This window comes from Lynx rufus, unplaced genomic scaffold (genome assembly GCF_022079265.1).
Source record: "Lynx rufus isolate CCGP_SWC_20201006 ecotype Redwood Valley unplaced genomic scaffold, mLynRuf1.p SCAF_18, whole genome shotgun sequence".
Taxonomy (NCBI): Eukaryota; Metazoa; Chordata; class Mammalia; order Carnivora; family Felidae; genus Lynx; species Lynx rufus.
In genome coordinates this window covers 10,661,547-10,670,863 of record NW_025814832.1, presented here as the reverse complement: position 1 = coordinate 10,670,863, position 9,317 = coordinate 10,661,547, and the positions used below count along the sequence as shown (strand labels likewise).

The 9,317-nt window shown below is 40.4% G+C and overlaps 1 pseudogene; it reads left to right on the top strand.

The window, feature by feature from the left end:
• The first annotated feature begins 617 nt into the window (after window positions 1-617).
• Window positions 618-1,774, top strand: LOC124512803 (protein LZIC-like; annotated as a pseudogene).
• Window positions 1,775-9,317: the final 7,543 nt, after the last annotated feature.

Below are 9,317 nucleotides of genomic sequence, written 5' to 3'. Positions count from 1 at the left end.
CAAGTTGATTCTGCCTGCCTCCTTAGCCATCAATTTGGAGAGGGGAGTGGTGGGAGGTCAAAAATCTTATTAGATGTTTCCTTGGACAAAATTTTAAGAAAATATTTTGGTCATTTTTTATTTTAGATTTTATTTTTTGTAAGTAGCCTCTACCGACATCCAAGGTGGGGCTCAAACTTACAACCCTAAGATCAAGAGTTGCATGCTCTAATGACTGAGCCAGCCAGGTGCCCTAAAAATATTTTGTTTTGAAAAGCTGTAAACCTGTTGGAAAAGAGTTTTTGATAGCATTTTTAAAAACTCCCTGTTATTACCAGAGACAAATTCTGTTTCTAGTTATTAAAAAAAGCAATTGGATTTTTTTTTCTTTCCTTTATACACAGAAATAAGTAAAAAGATCATTGAAAAGAACTGTCCTGGGGAGAGGGGAACCCGAGGGCCTGAGGACCCAACTGCACATCCAAGTGGTTTGAACTCTGAGCCTCTTGTAGTCCTGATGAACAATTTCATTTTCCTCAAGCTTGTAACAGTTGGAACTTCAACAGCTGTGGGTCTATGCACTTTGGGACCAGTCAACACGGTGCAGAGTTCAAAGTGCTAAGAGACAAGAGATCAAAATGGCTGCCAGAGGAAAGACAGAGACAAGTAAATTAAAGCAGCGTTTAGAGAACTAAATTGGAAGAAGAATGTTGAACAGACTAATGCAGCAATTACAAGCTCTGGAGGAATGCAAAGAGGAATGTGATAGAGATGAATATGAAGAAACCAAAGAGGAAACTCTGGAACAACTAAGTGAATTTAATGATTCAATGGAGAAAATTAAAAAGTCTGAAAATACGACTTTGTGATAGATGAGCTAAGTGGAAAGCAACTGCTAAGTGGAGAGCAACTGGAAGGCAGCTATCAGCCAGGCCTTTAAAACTCTGGAGGTTTTCAGGGGTGTCTGGGTGGCTCAGTTGGTTAAGCCTAGGACTTTGGCTCAGGTCACGATCTCAAAGTTCTCAAGTTCAAGCCCTGCATCAGGCTCTCTGCTGTCAGTGCAAAGCCCACTTCAGATCCTCTGTCCCCCTCTCTCTCTGCCCTTCCCCTGCTTGCTCACACTCTCTCTTTCAAAAATAAATAAACATTAAAAAAAACAAAACAAAACCTTGGAGGTCATCAGATTATTTGCAAAGAAACAACCAGGACAGGGGCACCTGGGTGACTCAGTCAGTTAAGCGTCTGACTTCAGCTCAGGTCATGATCTTGCAGTTCATGGGTTTGAGCCTTGCATCGGGCTCTGTGCTGATGCCTCAGAGCCTGGAGCCCGCTTCAGATTCTGTGTCTCCCTCTCTCTCTCTCTCTCTCTGCCCCTCCCCAACTCTTGCTCTGTCTCCCTCTCTCTCAAAAATTAAATAAACATTAAAAGAGAAAGAAAGAAAGAAAGAAAGAAAGAAAGAAAGAAAGAAAGAAAGAAAGAAAGAAAGAAAGAAAACGAACGAACCAGGGCACCTTCAGACAAGGTGAGCAGGGATGGATGGAGATCTCATGGCAGGAAAGTTGGAAAGAGGCCTGTACACTCAAGACAAAGTGGAGATACTAGCAGCTCTCAGGAAACTTAGGGAGAAGCTGTCTGCAGATGATGAGGCTTCTTGTCAGCACATGCAGGTGCTACACTCAGCCAGTTTGAGAAAGTCTCTACAGACCTTGGCTTTGGAGACAAAGTTCTTGCATTGGCAAGCTCTGAGCTTGAAAAAACAAAAACATGACATGGTGTGGAACCTTGGGACATTGATCACATTCTTGTTATTCTAGGGATTTTGAATCATTGCAAAGAAATCACGAGATTCTTGAATGCATTGATAACCTAAGAAAAGGTGACAGAAAAACATACTTGTGGCTCCTGGTTATACCCTTCATCATTGTGCTTTGTGTAGGGCTACCTGCCTGAGTGATCCTAGACTTTTGGAGATGAGGGACCCATTGGGCCTTATTCATTATGTCTTGTGTGTTTGAGAGAGAGTACAGAAAAAAGTTTCTCTGTTTTTATTAAGCCTTCGTGTTTTTTTTAAGTGTTTATTTTTACTTTTGAGAGAGAGAGAGAGAGCGCGCGCAAGTGGGGGAGGGGCAGAAAGAGAGGGAGACACAGAATCTACAGCAGGTTCCAGGCTCTGAGCTGTCAGCACAGAGCCCAACGTGAGGTTCAAACTCACGAGCCATCAGATTGTGACCTGAGCTGAAGGCAGACGCTTAACCAACTAAGCCACCCAGGCACCCACAAGCCTCCTTGTTTTTAAGTGCTGAGAGTAAATGAAAAGATGTGAACTAAAAAGCAAAAAAACAAAACAAAAAAAAAACCCACAAAAAAACAAAAAAAAACCCCAAAAAGTGCTGGTAATGAGGTGATAATACTTCTACTATCACAGCTTGCCAGATACTATTCTAAATATTGTTCATATATTAATTTATTTATCTCACAGCAACCCTGCATAGTAGACCCTATTATTAGACTCAGTTTACAATCGACAAAACCAAGGTTCTCAACCTTTCTTGATTAACTGTGGTCTTCAAGTCTCAGTAATTTTTTCATGACAACTCACACCAAAGGAAATACCTAGTAATTCCACTTGTTAAGTTGTTAGATCCAAATATCTTTTTTTTCTTTTAATTTTTTTTTTAACATTTATTTATTTTTGAGACAGAGAGAGACAGAGCACGAACGGGGGAGGGTCAGAGAGAGGGAGACACAGAATCTGAAACAGGCTCCGGGCTCTGAGCTGTCAGCACAGGGGCCCGATGCAGGGCTCGAACTCACGGAGCGTGAGATCGTGACCTGAGCCGAAGTTGGCGCTCAACCGACTGAGCCACCCAGGCGCCCCTAGATCCAAATATCTTAACACATATTTATGATTTCACAATTGAGTAGCCATTAAAATACATACAAATTGAAAGAGCGAATAGCATTCTTATTTCATTAAAAATTTTTTAATGTTTGTTTATTTTGAGAGAGAGAGACAGAACGTGAGCAGGGGAGGGGCAGAGAGATATGGAGACAGAATCGGAAGCAGGTTCCAGGGTCTGAGCTGTCAGCACAGAGCCCGACGCAGGACTGGAACTCATAAGCTGTGAGATCATAACCTGAGCCAAAGTCAGATGCTTAACTGACTGAGCCACCCAGGTGCCCCTATTTCATTTTTAAATAGTCAAATTACTTGCTAATGGGAGATGTGAGGCTGCTGGGTGCTGCACAACTTCTCCAACCTTGAGCTCATATTAGACACCACCACACTCATTTCCTGCTCCATACTGATGGTATTCATGCAGTACTTGCTTTTCATCACAGCAAGTGCAGAAAACTCATCTTTGCAAAGATATGACATCATTAAAAGAGTAAGTTTAATGTTGAAACCATAATCTACCTCATACTAGAAGTTCACATAATTTCTAACAGATGTTGAGTATCACTATGTTGCCCTTAAAAAATTTAAATATTATATGTTTCTAATAAAGACCATATATGAAAGCCCCACAGTGAATATCACACTCAATGGGGAGAAACTGAGAGCTTTCCCCCTAAGGTCAGAAACAAAACAAGGATGTCCACGCTCATCACTTTTATTCAACATAGTACTGGAAGTCCTAGCCACAACAGGCAGACAACAAAAAGAAATTAAATTCATCTGAACTGGTAAGGAAGAAGTAAAACTTTCACTATTTGCAGATGACATGATACAATATATAGAAAACCCGAAAGACTCCACCAAGAAGCTACTAGAACTGACAAATGAATTCAGTAAAGTCACAGGATATAAAATCAATGTCCAGAAATCTGTTGCATTTCTACACACTAATAATGAAGCAGTAGAAAGAGAAATTAATAAAACAATCCCATTTACAATTGCATTCAAACTAATAAGATTCCTAAGAATAAACCTAACCAAAGAGGTAAAAGACCTGAAAACTATAAACATTGATGAAAAAAATTGAAGTTGACACAAAGAAATGGAAAGATATTTCATGCTCATGGACTGGAAGAATAAATACTGTTAAAATGTCTGTACTACCTAAAGCAAACTACAGATTTAATGTAATCCCTATCAAAATACAAACAGAATTTTTCACAGAACTAGAGCAAACAATCCTAAAATTTGTATGGAACCACAAAAGGCCCTAAATAGCTAAAGCAATTTTGAAAAAGAAAAGCTAAACTGGAGGTATCACAATTCCAGATTTCAAGTTATATTACAAAGCTGTAATAATCAAAACAGTATGGTGCCGGCACAAAAATAGACACATTGATCAATGGAACAGAATAGAAAACCCAGAAATAAACCTACAATTATATGACCAAGCAGGAAAGAATATCCAATGGGAAAAATCCCCTTCAACAAAAGGTATTGAGAAAACTGGTCAGCTACATGTGGAAGAATGAAACTAGACCACTTTCTTACACCATCCACAAAAGTAAACTCAAAATGGATTAAGGACCTAAATGTAAGACCTGAAACCATAAAAATCCTAAAAGAGAGCATGGGCAGTTATGTCTCTGATATCAGCCATAGCAACATTTTTCTAGACATGTCTCCTGAGGCAAGGGAAATAAAAGCAAAAATAAACTATTGGGACTATATCAAAATAAAAAGTTTCTCCACTCAAAGGAAACAATAAAACTAAAGGCAACCTATGGAATGGGAGAAGATATTGCAAATGACATATCTGGTAAAAGATTAGTATCTAAAATATATAAAGAACTTATACAACTCAACACCCAAAAAACAAATAATCCAATTACAAAATGAGCAGAAGATACGAACAGACATTTCTTCAAAGATTTCCAGATGCCCAATAGACACATGAAAAGATGCTTAACATCACTCATCGTCAGGGAAATGCAAATTGAAACAACAGCAAGATATCACCTCACACTTGTTGGAATGGCTAAAATCAAAAACACAAGAAACAAGTTTTGGAGAGGATGTGGAGAAAAAGGAACCCTCGTGCACTGCTGATGGGAATATAAACTGGTGCGGACACTGTGGAAAACAGTATGGAGGTTCCTCAAAAAGTTAAAATGAGAATTTCCCTACGATCCAGTAATCACACTACTGGATATTTACTCCCAAAACACAAAAACATTAATTCAAAGGGATACATACATCTCTATGTTTATAGCAGCATTATTTACAGTAGGCAAAGTATGGAAGCAATCCAAGCATCCATTGATAGATGAATGGATAAAGAAGACGTGGCATATATATGATTATAGTGAAATAAGTCAGAGAAAGACAAATAACATATGATTTCACCCATTTTGGAATTTAAGAAACAAAACAAACGAGCAAAGAGGAAAAAAAGAGAGAGAGAGAGACAAACCAAGAAATTTAACTATAGAGAACAAACTGATAGTTTCAGAGGGGAGGTGAGTAGGGGGACGGGTGAAAGAGGTGATGGGATTAAGGAGTACTCTTGTGATGAGCACTGGGTGATGTATGAATTATTGAATAGCTTTTTGTACACCTGAAACAAATGTAACACTATGTTAGGCATATTGGAATAAACAAACAAATTAAATATTCTGTGCTTCCCCATAGGCTTATTGCTATGCACCCTGTGGTATCTTGGGCTATAGTTTAAGAACTGTGGATCTAACACAGAATTATTTTCAGTTTGAGGGACAGAACTCTTGGGCAAAAATACAACTCAGATTGTCATATTTGATATTACTTAATTTGTGTGAATGTTAACAAATTTTATAAAACGTTAGTATTTTAAAAATCTTGCTCTCAGGGGCGCCTGGGTGGCGCAGTCGGTTAAGCGTCCGACTTCAGCCAGGTCACGATCTCGCGGTCCGGGAGTTCGAGCCCCGCGTCAGGCTCTGGGCTGATGGCTCAGAGCCTGGAGCCTGTTTCCGATTCTGTGTCTCCCTCTCTCTCTGCCCCTCCCCCGTTCATGCTCTGTCTCTCTCTGTCCCAAAAATAAATAAACGTTGAAAAAAAAAAAAAATCTTGCTCTCCATGTATCTTTTATTTATTTATTTATTTATTTATTTATTTATTTTCCATGTATCTTTTTTGTTTTACTTTTTAAAAAAAAATTAAAAAATGTTTTATGTTTATTTATTTTTGAGAGAGAGAGACAGAGCACAAGTGGGGAAGGGGCCGAGAGAGAGGGAGACACAGAATCCAAAGCAGGCTCCAGGCTCTGAGCTGTCAGCACAGAGCCTGATGTGGAACTCGAACTCGTGAACTGTGAGATCATGACCTGAGCCAAAGTCTGACACTTAACCGACTGAGTCACCCAGACGCCCCTTAAAAATTCTTTTAATGTTTATTTATTTATTTTTGAGAGGGAGGGGGCAGAGAGAGAGGGAAAGAGAGAATACCAAGCAGGTTCTATGCTGTCAGTGCAGAGCCCAATGCAGGGCTCAATCCCACAAACTGTGAAATCATGACCTGAGCAGAAACCAAGAGTTGGACACTCAAATGACTGAGCCACCCAGGTGCCCTTCCATGTATCTTTTAAATGCATGTCTCTTACTTTGTTTTGTCTAATTGCTTTGGGATAAACTCCTATTTTGCAAATGACAAAGCAGAAACAGAATCATCTGGAATGAACAATGAAATGTTACATCTTAAGGTCAAAGGTAAATCACTGCATTTAAGGAATGGGAAGCAAAGACATTCCTGAAATGATAAACATTTGAAGCTGGTATATATACTTAAAAATACTTTATACTACCAAGTGCATAGAGTGAACCCTAGGAACTTTGCAAGTTTAACTGAATGAACTTCTCTTTTAAGCAACCTTATTACTTGAAAATGTGGATGGTTTAAACCAGTATACAAGGGGCTTATTTGTCTTACAAATGATATTATTTGAGAGTCCTTGGTGCATTTAAAGTAGGATGTGGTTCCCTGAAATTAAGATGTATGCCTAACTTTTTGGACACATTATTATAGAAAATATCTCATTGTTTAGATTGCATTTTGTGTTTTGTCTTTGAGAAGGGTAGGAAGTGAAACATTCATCTCCTAATTGTGTACAAAGGGAAAATGAGGCACAGAGAATAGTGAGTTTAGCATCGTGCAATAAGAAATTAGAAGGCATCACCTACTCATCTTGGTTATGAAAAATCATGTGAAAAAAAATCATGTATGGATGCTAGTCTCTAACTATCATAGTTCTTTTTACAATAAGGTGATGATACACAACAGTCAATCAATAAAATTAAAAATGCCCAGGGGCTCCTGGATGGCTCAGTTCATTAAGGGTCTGGCTCTTGATCTTGGCTCAGGGTATGATCTCACGGTTTGTGAGTCTGAGTCTTACGTTGGGCTCTGTGCTGACAGCACAGAGCCTGCGCGGGATTCTCTCTCTCCCTCCTTCTCTGCTCCTCCCCTGCTTGTGCTCTCTCTCAAAATAAATAAATAGACATTTAAAAATGCTCTTTTTTTTTTTACAATGATTTTGTACTAAAGTTAGTGTATGTGATTTTTCCTCAAGAATTGAAGTCTCGATTCTGCTGACTGTACTGACATAGTCAAGATAATGCCAGCATACGGTATGCCATGAGTGGTCTGAGTGATAGAGGCTTGATAACAAGCAGAAGGAGATGCTCACTGCTGGTTTACTCCTACAGCCATGCTAAAGGGTTTACTTTGATTAGTGTGACATCAGCGCATATTAATAGAATGAAGAACCAAGAAAATTTCACTTCACTTTGCCATCATCCTTTTGATGGTTGATTGACCCAACAAAGCTGGGGTTCCCAGAGCACTGAGTAAAACAACTCTGAGGCACCTTTGCAAAGTTATTCTGCAGCCCGGACTGATATACTGTTTTCATATCTTCCGTGGGGCCTCTGTTATTTTAATTATGGGGAAATTACAGAGCACTGTCCTCCCCAGGCAGTTTGCTGCATGTGGCCCCTTTCTTTTCACTGTTCAGGCTGAGTCCTGGGATTCTTTAAGGTAGAAATAAAAGCATTTCCCTGGGTCCTTGGGAAAAGCAGGGAAATCTGAGATAATCCTGATGGAGAAGTGGTCTTTTTATAGATCTGAATACTAGATCTATTGTTGCTCAGGTGTTCTGAACGATTGTCTTCGGGACTGTGAACCAGAGTTCCCTATCCGAAGTTTCATTTAAATGTCATGATGAATTGGTTGCAAAAAAGAGGACAGGGAGGAATGTGAAAGGGCTTGTATAACAAAGAACCATAAATCATTGCTGGTGCAGCGGGCCCCCCATCATTCAGCCTGTGGGCTTCTTGACAGAGGTGCTGCAGGGAGAGAGAGGAGAGGGAATGGGGTCTTCCAGCTGTGGGACTGCAGCGTCCTCCAAACCAAGAAAGCCACTTAGCCCCAACCAAATCCTTCCTGAGGTAGGAACTTATCATTTAGGGAATGAAAGATAGGGGCAGAGGGACCTGTATCTACTATGGTGCAAGGCACTATGCAAGCTGCTATGGGGGTGGGCAGGGGAAGGGAAAGGGAGAGTAAGACCAAGATAAATAAGATACAGCACCTGCCTTACTATTTATTAGACATTATGGCAAGGACTCTGCCCCCCTCTTCAGCATAAACACTAGTACATAATTAGGGTGTGCCTCACTTGATAAAACAGCGGTATTTCTGAGCCTTACCGGCATTAAAGTGAATTTCCACCCACAAAACCGGCCGCGTTGCTCTCCACTGGGATTCGTTTCCTCCTTCCTTACATTCCTGTAGCCCTCTCTTCGTGTACAGACTCTATCTTCTTGGTCAGCAGGCCTTCTTGAGGCAACTATCCTAGAGCGGAAAAAAGAAAGAGCCTGGGCCTGGTGCCAAACAGGCTCAAAATAGAATCCCAGCTCTGCTACTTATTAGCCGTGTACGATCTGGATTCTCAACCTCTCAAAGCCTCAGTTTCCTCCTCTGTAAAATGGGAATAAGACAGTTCTTGTGTTTAGAACTTTGAGACGATTGGGGCACCTCAGTCGGTTGGGCGACCAACTTCGGCTCGGGTCATGATCTCACGGCCCTGTGGCTTCGAGCCCCGCATCTGGCTCTGTGCTGACAGCTCGGAGCCTGGAGCCTGCTTCGGATTCTGTGTCTCCTTCTCTCTCTGTCCCTCCCCTGCTTGCGCTTGTCTCTCTCTCAAAAATAAAACATTAAAAAAAAAAGAACTTTGAGATGATTAAGTGAGATATGGCATGTCAGTATTTAGAAAAATGCCTGAGATATAATAAGCATTCGGGACTGGTTAGTCATTACTATCAGGTGCTTCACAGGTGTGGAAACTAAAGCTCATAAAGCTTAAATAACTCAGGTGCGCTGTAACTGGGAGGTGGCATGGCACTG